Source organism: Epinephelus fuscoguttatus, linkage group LG8, assembly GCF_011397635.1.
Source record: "Epinephelus fuscoguttatus linkage group LG8, E.fuscoguttatus.final_Chr_v1".
NCBI lineage: Eukaryota > Metazoa > Chordata > Actinopteri > Perciformes > Serranidae > Epinephelus > Epinephelus fuscoguttatus.
This window is the reverse complement of record NC_064759.1, coordinates 32,974,794-32,994,031: the sequence shown is the minus strand read 5'-3', so window position 1 is coordinate 32,994,031 and position 19,238 is coordinate 32,974,794. Positions and strand designations below refer to the sequence as shown.

Sequence of the window (19,238 nt, the reverse complement as noted above, 5' to 3'; positions counted from 1 at the left end):
GCACATAAACACACACGTGCACACACACCTCAACAACATACAAATAATTGAGTAAGATTTGCTGGTACATTAAGTTTAATGTGTTTGACATTCGGGCGGGAGGATATGGTAGGTATGAAGTGGAGTAGCCGCGCCACGTCTTTCTTCAATCAGGGCACTGCAGGGCTTCATTTTACAACCCCGATGCAAACCGAGGGCCCGTCAAAGCTAATTAGTGCTGTTGCAAATGGATGCAGGTCATGGCTCTCAGCGGATTGGTCCGCAGAGGGGTCACCAAAGGTCAAACCTCCAGTATGGAATGATATAAACAATCATCTATAGACCACAAACCAATCAATCCCTTTTAACACTATCCACTTCCTGGTTGGCTGCTCTCAGAGGTCAGGGGTCAATGTGCAAAAAGACAACTGAGCCAGTGGGTTTGAGAGTGGGACACACATACTACTGATTATATATTTATGGTTTAGCAAGAGATGCACCGGTGAAATATCAAAGGTATTTAAATAAAACTTTTATCTGTGAAAGAGGATTTCTCTCTTTCTGTGCCTGCTTATTTTATTACTGTAGCCACCTTGCACAGTAAAACATCAGAACCTTGAAAGGCAACTGGTTTCCTGTTCATCAGTGCATTGTATACCAAATAACAATAAATTAGACAAAAGATGTAATTATCTGCAAACATTTTCCTTTTAAGGAACCATACATGACCGTGTGTGTTTTCTGCACGCTGAATAAAGCCACTTCAACATCAACCAGAAGTTCTGCAATTAGCTGAGCGGAGAGAAAGAACAGAAAGACTGAGAGAAAAGGGGGGAGAGGAGGACGAGGAGGAGGAGGAGGAGGAGGGGAGAGAAAGATGGAAACCAACGCTTGAGGAATTGAATTACCAGAGCCTTTTCTCATTATCATTTAGCCGTCTTTTATGGCCCACCAGTAAGAGATGATGTTCCCATGACCCCGCACAATACACAGACATATTATTCAATCCTGCCGCGATGAAATTCCTGCAAATAAAACCTTTGTGCTGGGCAACAGCTAATTATTTGACAGATTGGCCCCCTTCTGGCTCAGGTTACAGTGTGGAGTGGCCATGTTTTTGCCCCCCCCCCCCCACCTACCTCCCATCCACTCACCCACCCGCACCACCAGCACTCACCCACTACTCTCCCCCAGCCCCAGTGCAAAGAGGGGCCACTTTGAGAAAATCCCAGAGGGCCTCATTCTTTTCAGGAGATTATATATTTCAGCCCCCCCTCCCTTCCTCCTCTTCCCAACCATCTATCCATCCAAAATCAGGGGAGCGTGGTGTGTGTGTGTGTGTGTATGTGTGTGTGTGTGTGTGTGTATACAGGGGGTGTCTGTGTGTCAGTGACAGCAGTCATTTCATAGTTTAAAGGGTGTTCTCAAGCAGAAATATTTAATCTTCCCACGAAAATAAAGTTCGATGGTGGAAGACTGGTACAGAAAAAGAGAGATGGAGGGAGAAGGAGAGAGAGATCTAAAAAAAAAAAACAACACACACCATGTCCAATATGTGTTGTGTTACTCTGTATTTATACTACTTTGAAGAACTACTGTACCTATGCATCTCTTGTATTTTTCCGTAATACCAAATTAGAGAGTGGGGAACATTAACGGATTAAAGTTTTGGGTGGGCATGCCTTTGGCATTGATTCAGTCCACTAATAACAAGAGTTTGTCATTAGTGTTCGGACATGGACCACCAAGATAAATGCCAACACATGTTTAAATTATCTGGAGAGTAATGGCGTTTTCCTTCAGCCCTTTCCCTCCCCATAAAGATCCCTTGTTGACTCGACTACGGAGGCATTTTGAGTTATCAGCACAGGTTTAATCTGTTGCTTATTTTGCACCCATGCACATGCCATAATTCAGGACGGAATTTGTGTTAAAAGAGGTTAAAACTAAACAATTAATTGAAATAAGCGGGGGAAGGCAACTCCATTTGGGAGCCATGAAATTTAACTAATGCTCTTATGTGGCCTCTGAGTGGACTGAAATGAAAATAAGTGCAGAAAAAAAGTTAATAAAATTATTTATATCAAAAATATCAAAAACTGTGATCCTAAATTCTGTTTATTTATTTTTAGACTATAGAGAATTGACTTTTGGATGTACTGTATGTGTAATTTGGTGTGTTTTTTTTTTTTTTTTCAGTTGTAGTTGTCCTGATACTGGCCTCCCTGGTTACCAGTGACGTAAAGATTGTAAGATTAATTTATTTGTTTTTAAAGCACAGCAAAGACACCTGGTCACATCTCTGAACTGCTAATCCTGTGGTTCACCTCCCAACCTCTCAGATCTGGTGATGCTCACCCTCAAACCAAAGGCGATCGAGCAATTTTAATCGTTGACCCAAAATTGTGGAGTAGTTCGCCACTAACAATTAGATCTTACCCCTCCACTGACACCTTTAAAACCTGTCTGTAAGCCTATCTCTTTTCCTAAACATTTTAATTATCATTTCACTTGCGTGACCATGACCACACTGTTTTTTTATGTTTTAATGAATTAATCAAGATATTGAATGCTTTTATTAATTTACTCATATTCTCTTTTTATTTGATTGTGTCTCTGTTCCATTGTATCTCTTTGTACAGAATTTTAGTCAGCATTCACTGTTGTTAAATGTGCTCTATATATAGACCTGACTTAACTTAGTATTTGTGAAACATAGTATTTACTTTAAATTATTAAGATTAATTATTGCATTTTTAAACATTTACATTTTGTTATTTTTGGCTCTGACTCTGACTGTAAATGTGATAAAACTGAAACTAAAAGTAACTGATAATTATTATATTCCTGGCACCGAATGCTTGTAAAACCACAACACTTTTGCCTCCACCCCAACAGAACTAAAACAGGGAACTGTTGCTGCCATTTTAGGCATTATACTGCTTCTGTTACTGCTGGAAATTACCGTGGATGAATATTACTAAATGAGGAATTGATATAATATAACAAGTGAAAATGGAAGTTGAATTTGATTTACAGTTGAGGAAATGTGCCGTGACAGTAATGTGTACCATGCACAGCATATCATCTCACAACTGAAACAGCAGACGTACAGTGGATGTTAGTGCCGTGAAAACCACAATATATATGGCATAAAAATATTTTGTCGTTGCATAGAATCAACCCAAAAAATGTTTTTAATGCTTAACATTTTGTGCTCTGATTGTGGCACTTACAGCATCCCAACACACATATGAACATAGTCCAACTCATTATAACATCAAGTGAAGGCCTGTCTGATGGCCCTCTGCAGGTTTTCAATATTCTACCAGCCATTAAACACCAGTTTGGACAAACTGGGCCACCACAGAGCAGAGAACTAAAAGTTTCCTCCTTAAAAACCTAACAACGCCCCACCTTCCCATTCTCATTCTCCACCTTCTGTGTGTCTGCAGCAGTCAAATGCTTGCTGGGCTCTGGGTGCATGTCTGGGATGCCCGACTACTGTGTTCACCTGGCATGAACCCAAGTGAGCGGAGCCTGAAGTATTCATTGCTCAACCTGGGTGAAGGTCATAGAGTCCAGCCCTTCCCTGCTCCGTTCCCCAATGAGCAAACATATGGTCATGGAGCACCTTGAACATGTTTGGGTGACCAGAACTACTTGGCCCAAGCTGCCACAGCGAAAGAGACAGAGGCGCTGAAGGAGGTTTAGGCTCACCTTGCTAAAGCAGAACAAGGATAAGGAAGGAAGTGCGAGGCTGCCAACAACAGTGAACATCACTCACTAGTTGCTCACACGCAGGAAAACCCATGTGAAGTCCCCCAACTATATAGCTGTGAAAAGCTACAGACCTTCTAGGCTGCCTCTTGTCTTCTCTTGTTTCTGTTGATATAAATGCGTGTAATCATAAGGTACAATATCATCACCCCGTTGTTCAAACAGCCAAGCCTCGTCTAATCGCTTCCACGTTTCCTCAGTGTTAAGCTCATTAGTGGGTGACCTAAAGGCATGAAGGAAAAGACAAAAAAAAATCTTTGGATAATGGATGCTTGCTGTTTTGAGACAGTAAAAATAAACAGGTCTGCGGCTTTGATAATGAATATGCTGTAAACATCAGCCCAGAGTGTGAGTTTATCACAAATGTCCAGCGAATAACCCCACGCGTGTGTGCGTGTGTGCATTCTCATACAGTATGTGTACATGCATGGCTGTGCATGTGTCATTGCATGTGTGTGTTTGTCTTTGGGCGAGCTGAGGGTAGAGGGTGGAGGGTGTGTGTGTGTGGAGGTGGAGGGGGGGGGGGGGGGGGTGTAGAAGATGATGACTCGCTGTTAGACTTTGTGAATGGGATGTGAGAGTGTCTCTGGTGTCTGAGTGTCTGGCCCAGGTGGCGACTGGAAGGCCGACTTCATTAGCCTTAAAGAGGAAACAAAGGAAGATGCATCGTAAAAAAGTGCCATCCCTCATCTGCGAGGCCACTGCCTGACACATTAGGAATCTGTATGCTCAATTAACCACTGGCAGGCTCATTTTTCCTCTCCCTCTCTCTCCCACTCTTTCTCTCTCCCTCGCTCTTGATCAAGCTACAACGATCACACTGGACTGAAGCTAACACACAGCAGGTTTATGAAGTTACAACATGTTTTGATTTGCAGGGAGGGGACACACAAACTTGAGGAACTTTTTATGTGTGGAATTTATGTTAAAAAAAACCTAATTATCCAGCCTCAGTTTTTTTGCAGATGATTTAACAATTTGTCACTTCCTTGATTAAACGAAGCAAAGCTTGCTGAATGCACTGAAAAATGCTTGCGAAACCTTTCCCTATAAATTCCACCACTGTCTCGTTGCAGGAGGAAGAGGATGCCCAGGAGGACAGGAAATCGCATGCAAAACACACATTACTCCTGAAGTCCAATTTGCACGTGAGTTCTAATATTAGAGCTTCTGTTTAACTAAAGTCTGGTAGGTAATTTACGCAGGAATTTTTACATGACAAATTACAAACATGGCAGATTCACACAAGAGTAAAATGACTAAAACATTTCACTTTCTTTCTAACTCCACACCGCCCAGATTTTTTTTTAGATCACTTCATTTTTTTTTTTTTTTTTTCATTTTGACATCACTTCTCCTCTTGGAGCCACAAACGCTTCATTCAGCTTTTATTCACATACAGTGTACTACTCCCAAACACCTGTGTACAGACGCTGATGTGTGAAATTGACTTCCTTTTAATTAGAGCTGATATAAAGCATCATTAAGCAAATGTGTCATACACATAAAAGTGTTGCAAAACATCATCTTACAGTCTTGACCCCGGCCTTCCTCTTTCATTGATGTGCACACAAGCACATACACACACACACACACACACACACACACATACACACACACACACAAATCTAACACACGCCTTCCCAGACATTTCCTCTCTTGAACTGGTTGGCAACCTGAGGATCCTTATCTTCCCATGAACCTCCTGTGAAAAATGACAGTAAGGACCTGGCTGAGGTGGGGTTTGGGTGGTGTGGAAGGAGGGAGGGGGGTCACTGTGATACGCATCAGCCTTTGATTAACGAGGTGAGCGAGACACTCTTTAAAATCACAGGGGTCACGGCTTAGGAGGCCTCCATCCAACACTTCGCCACACTTCACGGGGCCAACTTCTTTTTAATATCGGACCCACCCCCTTTCCCTCTCTCTCCTCTGTCCCCCATCTCTCTCTCCCTCCTCCCCCCTCCCCCATGCCTCGCTTTTGAGGTCTATCAGAGAGATGAAAAATGGCACGCAGCTGGCCGAGCACTTCCTTCCCCTTGTCGGGGTCAACAGTTCACTATGCTGATGGAGACCCTCACACCTTCATTAATGAGAGCTCCCCTGCACTCACACAGGTCGCTTTGCTGCATCGCTGGCCGGCCATCACTCCTACCTTTGCCTGGTTTTCTATCGTTACATCCCTCCGTCACTGCATAAGTCATCCACCATTTTGCTGATGACTGACAGCACTTCTAGTTTTTCTTTTAGCTAGCCTGCACCAGCAGAAGTGAAACAGTTAAATGACTTATGAGAAACGCCCTGTGTTAAAGAATCTTACAAATGAAACCATTTAGGTTTTACGTATAGGACAATATCCAAAACACATAGCATTTTGAGCATGATCATGACTTTTAAATAAATTGTGAACATTACTCATATTGTATGTGCTTTTGTATTGGGGTTTTAAGTGACTGTTGTCTTCCAAAACACGACCACATAGGGAGTTTTTACAAGTAGAACTTCTGACCCATATATACATTTTTTGTTAGACAGCGACTTGTAGTGGTCGTAGTAATTATTGTGGGAGCAAAGGAGGAAGTATGGTGATGTAATATAAAGAGCAAGAAAGGGAAGCAAGCTGGGAGGCGGAGGGGTAGGGGGAGGGGCGGGTTAAACATGCTTCAGACTTTCATCCAGGAGACCAGTGTTCATGTCCTGTGTGAAACCAGAAGTCAATTTAGAGTAATTTTAACAACCAAATGCAGAATGTGGGTGTGTGTCACATAAATAATTTCACGTGATGCATGTCACATGATGTTACCTTACCAACAAATGTAGTTCTTTTAAACCAAACCATTGTGGGTTTTTTTTCTAAATCTAACTAAGCGGTTGTGGTGCAACTGCGACCCAAAGCGGTTTAAAACTGTGACCATTAATGGTCACAATGAGCTATTCTATTGTCCACAGATAGGTGCGCTAGTTTAGAAAACACACCTGTAGGTTGTATTGAAAGGTATGAACATACGACTTATGTGGTCATATACGTTTGGGGGCTTGCTGGTTTTTAAAAAGTGATATTTTGAGTGTTTTGGGCTGTCAACATCAGCTGGGGTCAAACCACTTAAGCTGGGTTAAAAAGCAACACAGCCTCCAGTGGCTGCTAATGGGACTTATAGACCTTTGATCTCTCTGAAATGTTAATGGCTAAAATAAAACCTTTACTACATAAAGTCATTATTAGACAAATATATCTATATCTCCCTTTATAAATAATTAATCTGACTCTGAAATAAATGTTTTTATGTCTGCTTTATTGGCAGCGCAGAGCAGAATGGAGTGACAGCAGAGGCCAGACTGGTCAGATTCAGAGCGCGCTCAAAAAGAGGTGCTAATCATAATGCTGAGGTAGCCTTGTTGAGCTGCTAATTACCTCCATTATGAAGATGCAGAGTGCCTATCAGAGGCGCCTCGGTGTATACGTGTGTGTTGGCGTCTGTGTGTGTATACACATGTGTGTGTGTGTGTGTGTGTGTGTGTACTGGTCTGTGCCGATTAAGAGGAGGATTAGCCGTCCATCCTGAGGAGGAGGGAGGCGACCAGGGGGTACGAGGAGAGAGAGAAGGGGGGAGGGAAGTGGGGATGATGGTGGTGGTGGTGGTGGGAGGAGAGGGGGGTGTCCCCCTCCTGGAGACGAGCCCTGACCTTCTCATTTCATCCTCATTAGTATCTCATGTCAACAGAGCAGCCACTCCTTAATCATCTGCTATCATCCCAGGCCTGCACACACACACACACACATGCACACACACACACACACACAAATAAAGGCACAGATAAACACAAACTTGTATACAGGCTACTTTTACAGACACACCCTGCATATTCATCCATGAAAAAAATATATATCATAATAATTTTGCATAAAGAGTAAGTGATGTGCTCCATATTAATAAAACTGTTCCTGAACAATAATCAGAGAAACTTGTCCCTGCAGCTAAAGTAAAATTTTAGTTTGAAACATGCCATCTCAGCCCTATTGAGTGAAATGTTACCAAAAAACTCAACAATTTCTCCTTTTTATTAATTACCAAACACCAGACACCAAATCTAACAACATATTTGTTGGTGTTGGCTTATGGGATGGTGTGGTGGACAGCAGCACGGCGGCGTGGTAGAGGGTGGGCTCGTCTGTCTGTGTCGGCCTCGGTGCCATGGAGGCCCCAGCAGGGTCGGGGGGAGCGGGGGCTCAGGGTGCCAGCACAAATGAGCTCCATTCATTTCCCCACTTCGGCATATGGTGGCCCATTGTCCTCGGCCACAGAGGCAGAAGTGATGCAATTTGTTGGCATGTCCTGTCATTTCACAAACTGCCCATCCCACTGAGGCTCTGGCCAGCAGAAGACAAGCAAGGGCAGCTTGTTGTTTGGCCTGATCCACACCATAACATGAAACGGTAGCAACAGATCACTTGCCACCATACATTATAAAGCCATATGTTGTAAATATTTTGATGAACAGAAGAAGAAAGTCAGAAACAACAGGATCAATCAGGGCAAATCTTCCATGAGATTATAATATACAGTATCTGTGTCAATCCCTGTTGTTTTCAGGTTATAACAAGTGCTTATCCTTATTTACAGAATGAGACTTAGCCTGATCTAGACATTAAGACATGATAGCCTCCTTATTTGCCTCATAGTAAGACATCAGCTTTGGCAAAACAACACATACTTAAATACAACAGAACACTGCAGTTAAAAATAAAATCAAAACCAGCGTAGAAAAAATAAACAGTGAAACCACAGAGTTATGAGTGAGAGTGAACTGGGCAGCTCACCACAGCCTGTTCCTGGTTTCACTATGCCAAGCATGAAGCTACTGTCTGACAGGAGAGGGAAGGAGTCTTGTTTAACTTCCTGAAAAGCAAACTTTTGACATGAGGTGCACAATATATACCAATGCAGCAGCAGAAAGAAAGAAGTGTCTAGACATGACTGCATTTAGGTCAGACGGAGGAAAACATATGATCACACAGTCACGCACAAAATGATGGTAGTATATGGTGTTGACAGGCGTTTGGATCACCAGGTCAAAAGTCACTGAACCCATTCCACACTGACGTGTGTGTGTGTGTGTGTGTGTGTGTGTGTGTGCTGCATCCCTGCTTTGCGGCTTGGTTTCACTCAATACTGGTCGTGTCAGTTGGAGGTTTGGTGTTCATTGTCCGCACAGCGTGCAACCACACCCCGCTCTCTCTCGCGTGCACGCTCTCTCGGCGTGTGACGGGAACGTGGGCTCTCCACCGAGCTCCCGAGAAGAAATCAACAGAGGGGAGCACCTTCAGACAGAAGTCAACTTCACTTCAGCCACTCTGAAGATTGATGACGTTGGTGCTCGTTTCAGTGGGTGTAAGAAACAAGTGGCCCTCGGAGACTCATTACACCTCAGCAAGATTTGGACAATGGAGTGACACTGCTCCTGATTACCAGATTCATCATTTGTATTGGTCTGGGTGGCTCTTTCACGAATGTCAGCCTCAGAACTGAACCAAAATTAGTCATGTCCTGCACTGTAAAAAAGCTGAAGGAAGAAAGATTCTGGCAAAATGACGTAATGCACTTTTGTTTATTTGTCACATGTAAGACATGAACAACCAGTCAGATAATCCATCTTCGTCCCCCACACAAACATTTAACCAGGCTAGCTGTGGTCCATCTAATACCCCAATCATATATCCCTGACCTCAATCCTGGCCACTCCCCCCCCCCCCCTTGTTCTTCCAGCCACCATGCTGTGGTAACTGAGATCCCTCTCCAGCCCTATCCTTAACCCCATTTGTACCCTCCACCCCCGCATACCCCCAAGCCTGTCAAGGACTGGCTTCCCATGTCCATCACCGGGTGATGGATGAGGTGGAAGGTCGTCACCCCACTCTCCAGAGTTCACTGATCCTATCAGCCATGCAGACATCTCCAAATCATAGTGGGGGACGTTACTGAAATTATACATTTAGGGAGAGCAACCTGAAACAGGGGTGTGCTGCTTTGCTAAATTTGCTTTAGGGAGATGTCATTGACAATAAGTCATACTTCTGCTGTCAAGCATTTCTGACACTATTTTCCAAGGAAACCATGCAGGAGGGACATTTTAAAGCACTGGTTAAGCTCATGTGTGAAGAAGAGTACTCCACAGATTATGCATCGCACTCCTATAATGAAGCAAGAATCAAAATGACTGCTTTTAAAAAAAGGATCAAAATTGACCCACCAGAAGTAGAGACATTGTCTTTTTTATTCCATACATTCTTCCTCCTTTTCAAAATGATCTGCCTACATTACCCACAGTGCAACTTGGCTTCTGACTGTTCGGTCAAAGCAGACCTCCAGGAAATGCACTAGACTTTAAGGCAGATTTGACAGAGTTGCCAAACAGTGTAACTATGACCTCTGGGTCCATCACATGATACCATGTGGCCCAAAAAGACTTTCCACCTTAGACCTACATTGGAAAAGAGACAGCTGTCAATCCGGGATACATTTTTTTTAACATCACTACCAACATTTAAATAACTGTTGGGATTTAATCCATTTGGTCTGAAAACATTTTGAAAGTTGAGAAGAGCCACATGATTTATCTCCATTCAAGTTAAACCAGATGTAACTGGCTCAGCAGGCAGAAGATAAATCTCTAGAATGGTTGCTCTACGGGCACGACCTGGTCCACGTACTTTTACACCTGGTATGTCAAACTTTTTTGACTTCACGTGCTACTTATCAACTTTCATAGGAATGGATGGGGTCCCACCTCCAATGCTGTACCCGGATTTCTTTATTTATATATATATATCCATGGGTCAGAGATTCAGGTGTGTTAAGCTGGTAGTGGTTCCTCTAGCCTCAAGCCACTGGCCTCAAGCAGAGATGGACAGAAAGCTAAAGTTGTCCTGTAAGCTCACCTCTTTCTAACTCAACACCCACAGATTTTTTCGTGACATAATTTGACATCACTTTATCAGACTTCATGCAGCTCCCTCTGGAGCTACCAAAGGCTCATGTATGCAGTAGTTCTCCCTAATAGCCTACTCTGAAGCAGACTTTGATGAATTAAATTGGTGGAGTTCGCCTTTAAGTGTTTACTCATGGGTTTTTAAATTAAATCTTTTCTGTTTTATACTTTGGCCGTGCTGGCTCCATGGTGGAAGATTCAAACTCTTGATAGAGATTCTGCAGAGAGTATACAAAATAGCAATGAAACAGGCCACACAAGTAAAGGATTGTTTGTTGTGTTAGAATTTTCTAGTAGAGTGAAGTGGGAAGATTTAGTGCATTTTCCAAACAACAAGACTTCTTCTTATTAAATAGATATCCGACACTCAGTAGAAAAATAGAAATGATTTCCCGAAAGTGATTTTCCGTAAAACGCAATGAAATTTGATTGCACTCTGGTATAAACTAGTGCAGTGTCTCACCCCTGACTGACCTTAAATTGCCTCTTGATGCCGATGGCGCTGTAGGGAGAAACAGTAGTCCTATTGGCTCATTTCACATATGTCCTGGTAAACAAAGCCATAGGATATGGTTGGTGTTTCAATTGCTGAGGAAACCGGAGATGGTGAACTCAGATCCTGGATAAGTCTGTCCCTAGTTTTCCAGCAACAGAGCACATGGCAGCCAAAGGAGAATGGCTTTTCTCTCACTCATATCATTCAGTCAGACAGAGATTGATATACTATAAATACACAAGAAGAATAAACAATACACAATAGTGTCAAGTCTCGTCGCTGACAGGGGCATAGATCAATGTTATTTCCCGCTTTTGCAAAAATACCTAATTCCCCTTATTTAATCAAGCGTCTCCTTGCTCGGGCCTCTCCAGCTGATTTATGACACCTGCTGTCTTTATGAGTACCTGTTTCATTTTCTTGTCTCTGCTCTGACACCTAAAGTGATAGGAATTTTATGCTTTTGATAACAATATGAGTTTCACTTTGGCCCGGAATTCATGGCCCTGTCAGCGGCCAATAAATAACAGCAGCACGGTGAAAACATTCACAAGCTTCCACAACAAAACATCCACCCAATGGGATTTATCTCAGGATGGAAGCAGAGAGGATGGAGCTATGGATAGAAAAAAGAGAGAGATGGGCAGCGCAGGAGGTGACGTCTGTCGGAGAAACGTAGGATCATAGTAAAAGGTCATGTCAGCGAGAGTGGAAGTGCAAAATGTTTTCCAGTGTCGTCTCGTCAGGATTCATAATTGGTGTGCTGTCATATGAGCATTTTGATAATGTCACATGAACATAAATGCCATGCTGTGACACACTGTTCTTCTTCTATCATAAGTATTTACAGCAGGGGAGCTCAAACATTTTCACGTCACGGACCCTCGATTAAAAAAATCATTACAGGTCATGGACCTCCATTTGACTTTATCCCAAGGCTGCAGCAGTGTGGAGATCTTGGTTGTTGTTGGGTTTAGTTAGAAATTATCTTCAGTCATTTGGTTTCACTCTTTAAGGTTGAAATCCTGGAAATTTTGATTTGATTTTTAATTTCATTTTGGCAAAAGAAATTCAATGTAGGTCTTTTAAATTACCTCTAAATATGAGACTGTCCTCCAAATGACAGCACTGGTTTTTTCAGCAAGCGCCTTCAATTTAAGTGTCAAAGCTCTCTAGCGGCCATATGATGGGAGCAAAGAAGGACGTCAGTTGACCAGAGCTGCCAACGTTTCGATTTAGCATGAGTGCTTTGGTAGCCATGTGTTCACAGTGCATACCACATTACCACAATGTCCCAGGTTTGATTCCATCCCTTGGACTTTTGTTGCATGTTATACCCCTCTCTCTCCTCCTATTTCCACTCTGTCTTTACTTTATCAATTAAAAAAAAAACTTTTTTAATTTAGTTTGGCGTTAGATTGTAAAATTACTTTAGATTTTATATGGGTCATAATCAGGAAAATTTTGATAAGAAATCCACTGCACTTCTCTGCAAACCTATTATAGAAAATGTTTTATCAACTTGGGACCTCTTTGGTGACGCCGAATATTCAACAAGAATTCTTGTGTTTTTTGACCTCTCCAAGCACCACTTTAACAACATGAATAGATGTGCATCAAAATCCTAGTGATGGCCGGGTTTTTCCAAAGGAGGACTTACTTGAATGTAGTCTTTTGTGGTGCTGCTGTTGTGCTGTGTTCCTCTGTCCTCTTTCTGTCTCTGTGTTGCCAATGTCCTCTTTTCCAAGCCGCAACGCTATCAGTCATAAATTCATTTTTTTATTGCGTGATGGAATAGCGCAGAAAAAAAAGGAAGCATGAGTCTCATGGTTAATGTGGAAAGTCTGGTATACACTGTGCGATTTCCCGTCCCAGACAAAAGATGACCGATGTAAAAGAAACATGGTGATATCTTTGATCGTGGCTCCAAAACAGCCGTCCTACATCGCACAGTGAGAGAGGTTCAAGGATGGCCGTTGTCACAGTCTTGCGATCAAAGACAGCCTGGGATAAAATTCTGACAGTGTCAGAAATTTGGGACAACCATCTCACTGTGTGACTGCTGTTATGACCTACGTCTACTAACCAACCAAAAGAAATGCAGCATGAAATGTCATTGTACAATCTGCATACATCAAACCTGATGTCATACCCAAGTTTATTAGATCCAGTGTCCCTTGCACTAAACTTCTATGATCGTAAAATCTTACAGTCTGTAGGAGGTTTTAGAGTTGGCAGCCCTGTAGGTGATGTTGTTATAAGTCTGCAAAGGGAAGAGGTCTGGCTGAATGGATGGGTGAAAAACATATTGGACTTAACATGGGAAACTGCTGTGTTTTTATTATAGTATTACAATGATGATGGAGGTCTCATTTCCCTAACCTCCAAAAAGATCAAACGTCCCTAAATTTCATTTCACTTTTGCCCAAACCTAACCACACATCAACCAATCCACTGTCACGTCATGATTATGGAAACTGTAGTTAAAAATGCACTTGTTGTTATCACTGCTAACCACAGGTGTCACCATATCAACCCCAACTGAAATCTTAAGGATTGTACTTTAGTCAAACAGTGAATGTGAGTGTACTTTTCATTTTACTGGAGATTCATTCAGAAACCCCTGAAGCAACCCTCCAAGAGGATTTAAATGCCTGCTCTAAGAACGGAGCTCAAATTTCTTCATCCAACTGCTTTCTCCCACAAAACCAGCTCTCTGCCTTCACCTCTCTTCCTTCTCCCCCTCCTCACTCCTCCTGACCCCTGAACTGGAGCTTCTGTCTAATCTGTCGCTGGCTGTTCAAAAAAAAGTGTGAGAAAGTAATACACCAAAAATTCTCATATGCATATGAAAAATTATCTCCTGAATGGGGCCCAGAGGGGTTAGATAGATTTATATTGACACTTCACACATTCCATTGACAAATTGGCCGTTTCTGCGTTGTTGCCAAAAACCTGCTGGTTACCTAGGTGATGACATTAAACCAAGTGAAAATGGCTCTTTACGTGTGATAAAGTCAAACAAAGATGACGCACTGTACCCGCCGACCAAATCTAAGGAATAGGAAGTAAAATGTCAAGCATTTCAAAAGACAGCTGCTGTAAACTGTGGTTATGGGGACTATAACGAATCACTGCCCAACCCCAAAGGTCTCTTTGTTCCAACCCCTCCTGGTCCTCACTAAGTGAATATTATGGGTCTGACTGAAAGGAAGGAGAGAGAGATGTTTTTTGTGCATCCCTACTTGAGCCCTGTGTGTGTTTGGCACATGGGCCTCGAAAGAGCGCAAAGAAAAGAAAAGGCAGGGTCACGACAAGCATTCCGCACTAAAGGGGTGTGAACTGGCACAGACTCTTGGCATGGGCATAATGCATGGTGGGGTGGCAGCGCCCAGGAGCCTCCTGACAGAGACAGAAGCTGCTCGGGGCCAAACCAGCGTCTCAGTGGGGCCACAGGAGAAGACGGGAGGGAGACCAGATCAGAAGCAGAGGGGAAAATTGAGACAGATTTTCTTGCAGGTGTTGAGATAATAGACAGACAAATGATCTAATTGTTGGAACATTTTGGGGCGAGTCCAGTAGGGGATGGGCTCATATGGGTGAAGGTTCAGAGATCACAGAGTAGCAAGATTAGAATTACAAAGGCAAGCAAGTTTTATACGCAAACCTGGAAGCATAGCAGACACAGGAAGTCTTTCATATCTGCACTCTAACTTTATCATCCACCATGTGAAGAGGGTGATTATATCCTTGAGATTTACACTGAGGCCTGGGAGTAAGCTCAGTTTAATTGCCCCCTGTCTTCTTCTCTTATACCATCAGCAGGTTACATCAGTTTTCACTTATCCAGTGAAATTGTTCAGCACAACCCGTTGTTATTCCCAGGTTGTCAAATACTGGCATCATGTTAAAACATTGATTTTGGTTTCACACAAACAGCAGTGGGCGGCACGGTGGTGTGGTGGTTAGCACTCTCGCCTCACAGCAAGAGGGTTGCCGGTTCGATCCTGGGTGTGGGAGCCCTTCTGTGCGGAGTTTGCATGTTCTCCCCGTGTCAGCGTGGGTTCTCTCCAGGCACTCCGGCTTCCTCCCACAGTCCAAAGACATGCAGATTGGGGACTAGGTTAATTGGTAACTCTAAATTGCCCGTAGGTGTGAATGTGAGCGTGAATGGTTGTTTGTCTCTATGTGTCAGCCCTGCGATAGTCTGGCGACCTGTCCAGGGTGTACCCTGCCTCTCGCCCGATGTCAGCTGGGATAGGCTCCAGCCCCCCCGCGACCCTCAAGAGGATGAAGCGGTTAGAAGATGAATGAATGAATGAATGAACAAACAGCAGTCTCCTGGATGAAAGTCCTGTATTTGTTTGACCCAGCCACCACCCCTCCCTATGTCCCCTCACTTCCTCCCTACATGGACTGTCTTGGTTCATGCACTCTATCAGTTGCACTGAGTGTTTACATTGGAATTAGCTGATGTGTCTCATACAGACACGAAAGGGTGCCATCAGCATTGATGCCACACGCTGAAGGGCGTGGTAAAGGATTGGTATCTGACAATGTGGAAATGAGAACAATATGCCCATTGAATTGGCACAAATTTTTTTACAAACACTTAATGGTTCCACAATGTATCCTAATGATCACCTGATATTTCTTCAAACACTGCTATGAGTTTGACATTACTGAAATGTTTCAACAATTGTTGGATGGATTGCAGTGAAATTTAATATATACCTTCATGTTCCCCTTTAGATTAATTGAAATGCCTTTTGTGATTCCCATCAAAATGTTAGTTCATCCAATAGCTTGATTTATGACCTAATATCTGCAAAACTAATGACGTTCTACTAAGCCTCATCTGTACTTCTTTACGTGTGTAGTGCTAATTAGCAAAAGTTAGCTAACACCCCAAAATAAGAAGGTGTACATGGCTATCATTATATTTTTAAAGTAATCCGTCATCCACAAAATGACCATTTGTAGGCTATATCATTTAGTTATGCTGTGTTATATTGAATTCATGGTGAAAACTTTTTCTCACATGCAAACGGCAAGCATGTTGATTTACTGATCAGACTAGAATTCACCTGTGGTGAAGCAAATTGATGCTACCTAGTTTACGGTTAACATATCAAACGAAGTTGAAATCTGGCACTTGGGCAGTGACTTGTGGCATCAGGCACTGCCGAAAAAGCTGTCTTTTAGCATCGGCATGTTTCGCAGCCGGTCAGCTATAGTTTAATGGTACTTGGTGGCATCAGGGGAAACGCAGTGAGACAAGAATGAAAGTCCAAGTAGGGCAGGTGGGAGAGGTGGAGGATGGGCCCAACAAACACAGACTTTCACCTGGAAGAACAGTGTTAGTGTCCCACAAGATTCTAAAGCCTAAAGTTTTCCTAAACCCAACCACGTGCATTAGTTAGTGTTGTACTGATCCAATGCATTTATTTATTTCATAAATTTCCTGTGAAAACAGAAATGTATTTTGAAAGAAGACAATGCATGTAACAGGCAGAACTTGACACAGTGTCCCAGAACATCAACAACCAACGCACCCAGGGTACCTTGCACGTTGTATCTGGACATGGAGGGTCCATGACCAAACGTTAATATGTGACGAGGTCGGAGTGAGAATGTGTTGAACATACAATTGGTGCACTGGCTGTTTGGAGTAATGATGCAAAACAACGATACACTTGTTATTTGCAGAACACATTTAAGTGACCTTATTTCGGTTGACACAAATCTACATTACATAGAGTGAATTAAGTATGTAGTGTAGATTATGGTAACCATCAACTAACTACTGTACGTTATGGAATACAATGTAAATCATACGCATTTTCTTTAGGTATTTGTAAACTGATAGTTGTTTAACCTTTTAACGAGGTCGTAGTATGCACTATTTTTATTCTACAACTACATTAGTGGAATTGTCTGCCCTTTTTATTATTAATATTTTTCATCAATTTTAATCCTGGCAGACTTTTTCTTTATTATCTACTGGAGGTCAAACCAAACCACCACATCACTTTCTCTGCTTCCTTATTACCTGCTTATGCAATCCAGTGTATTAGTACATACTGTATTACATTAAAGGTGCAGACCTTTAACACAGAAACACATTTACACACATCCTAATCAACGGGCCACACTTTAAATGATTCAAAGACACGGCTCGGCCCTATACATATTCTCTGGCGAGAGAAGCCAGGATATATTTGGAACATCACACTTTTAAGAGCGTGAGCTTCAGCTCCCCTGGGTCATTTTCTGCTCTGGTCTTAATTGAGAGTGTTCTGGAAAAATCATTACTATATTAATGATTTAACACAAAGTAACTACCTGCTTTTTTCCAGGAGGAAAGGGAGATTTGCTTCGAATCAATACCCATGCACGCTCATTATAAGGGGGGTAAAGTTATAGTAATTAGGCAGACACCAATAACTTTTTAATGATCTTTGTTTTTAATTGCATATTATCGGGTTGCACAGTCTGTGTGTTTATACCCAAATATAAGATAATGGTGAGGGGAGAAGTAGATTAAAGAGAGGAGGCACCTGCAAGGTTTTTTACCTCAGCAACAACAACAGCGCTGATAGTCTACAGCGGAGGAGGAGAGGATGAATGGGAGCTTCTTTTCTTTTGTGCATTCTCTATCAGTTTTCCAGTAATGTGCCTAATGTGTGTGTGTTGTGAAATAACACTTCCCTTCCTGCTGTCTATTAGGGTGAGGAAGTGAAAGGAACGTCAGAAAAAAAAAATGGTGTGAGGAAGTTTCAGAGAAATCAAATCGTTAATATGCCAGTTGAATCATGAGATGTTTCTTTCTACAAAATGATGTCGTACAGGTAAAAGGAAAATCAACAACAGTACATAATTTCAGTTATTTTAAGGTCTGTGTCGGCAGTCTTGTTTGTCTGTATGGACTAAAAAGGTGCTGTTTTGCCACAATGAAAAAAGGCAATAAAAATATGAATGAAAATGAGGATAAAATGCAACAGCAATGGATAGCCATCTGTTAGCTCTTAAAGGGGAAGTGGTCTACTCAAAGCAGTGGAGGGGTGAGCATCTAAGAGAGAATAGGAAGGGTGGGAGGGAGCGGGATAAATGTGGTGATAGAAAGAGCCCAGGAATGCCAGGCTGGCAATCCAGGACTGCTCTGAATAAGTGCGCCAGCCAAGAGCCTGTTTTTTTTTTTTTTCTCTTCTTCTAATTCTGCCTGATGCCTTCCTTTACCCCCACCCTACTCGCCCTCCTCCCTCCCCTTCCTCCCTCGGCCTGTTCGCTCTGGCCCGCTCCCCGAAACTCCACGGCAGATTGTCGATTCAATGACTCCCCTGTCAGGTGATTATCTAGGAGCTTTAATGTAATCTTCCACTCACACGTACCATATTTCAATTACGACTGCCATGTGAAACAAGCTGCATATTCAATTCACCAATCGCCCCGCAGTTGCCTCAACAATGTCAACTGTAAAAGAACGCCAGCTGAAGGCAATTATGCATGTTTTCAGAGCCAATTATGATCGCTCTCACGGCGGCGGTTATGCCACGAGCAAGGGAGTGTTCAGAAATTTTTAATTTAATGACAATATGCTCGTGGTAGGATTCAGCATGCTGCCCCCATTCCCAGGCCTGCCATCTCAGCATCCACAGAGGGAACCATTAAGGCAGATAGGAGAAGATTATGGCCTCTCTCAAGGGCCACACTGGGAGCACAGGGAGGGTCTCAGCAGTGCAGGGTAGATGGCATCCACTCATCCTCTCTGCAGGATCACAGCTGGCAGGGCTGAGTCCAAGCTACAGAGGCAGGCTGGTTAGCTCGTCTTCCAGTTTGGACTATGCCTGCAGAGGGAGCATAAACTCACACATTCCCACAGCAGGCCACAGACTGAGAGATGCAGTAGAGAGAGATCAAAGTGCGCTCTGCGGGGCTTCCTTCCTCCATATTTCTGAGATGCAGGCTCAACATCATTGGGTCTGAAAGCTTTTGG

General features: G+C 42.8%; 1 long non-coding RNA gene across 1 annotated transcript in view; it reads left to right on the top strand.

The window, feature by feature from the left end:
• Window positions 1-19,238, top strand: part of LOC125893879 (uncharacterized) — an 80,237-nt gene that overhangs the window by 58,960 nt on the left and 2,039 nt on the right. The window contains exon 3 of the long non-coding RNA XR_007449938.1: window positions 4,836-4,907. This is a non-coding gene — a long non-coding RNA (uncharacterized LOC125893879). The remainder of the gene's footprint in view (window positions 1-4,835; window positions 4,908-19,238) is intronic.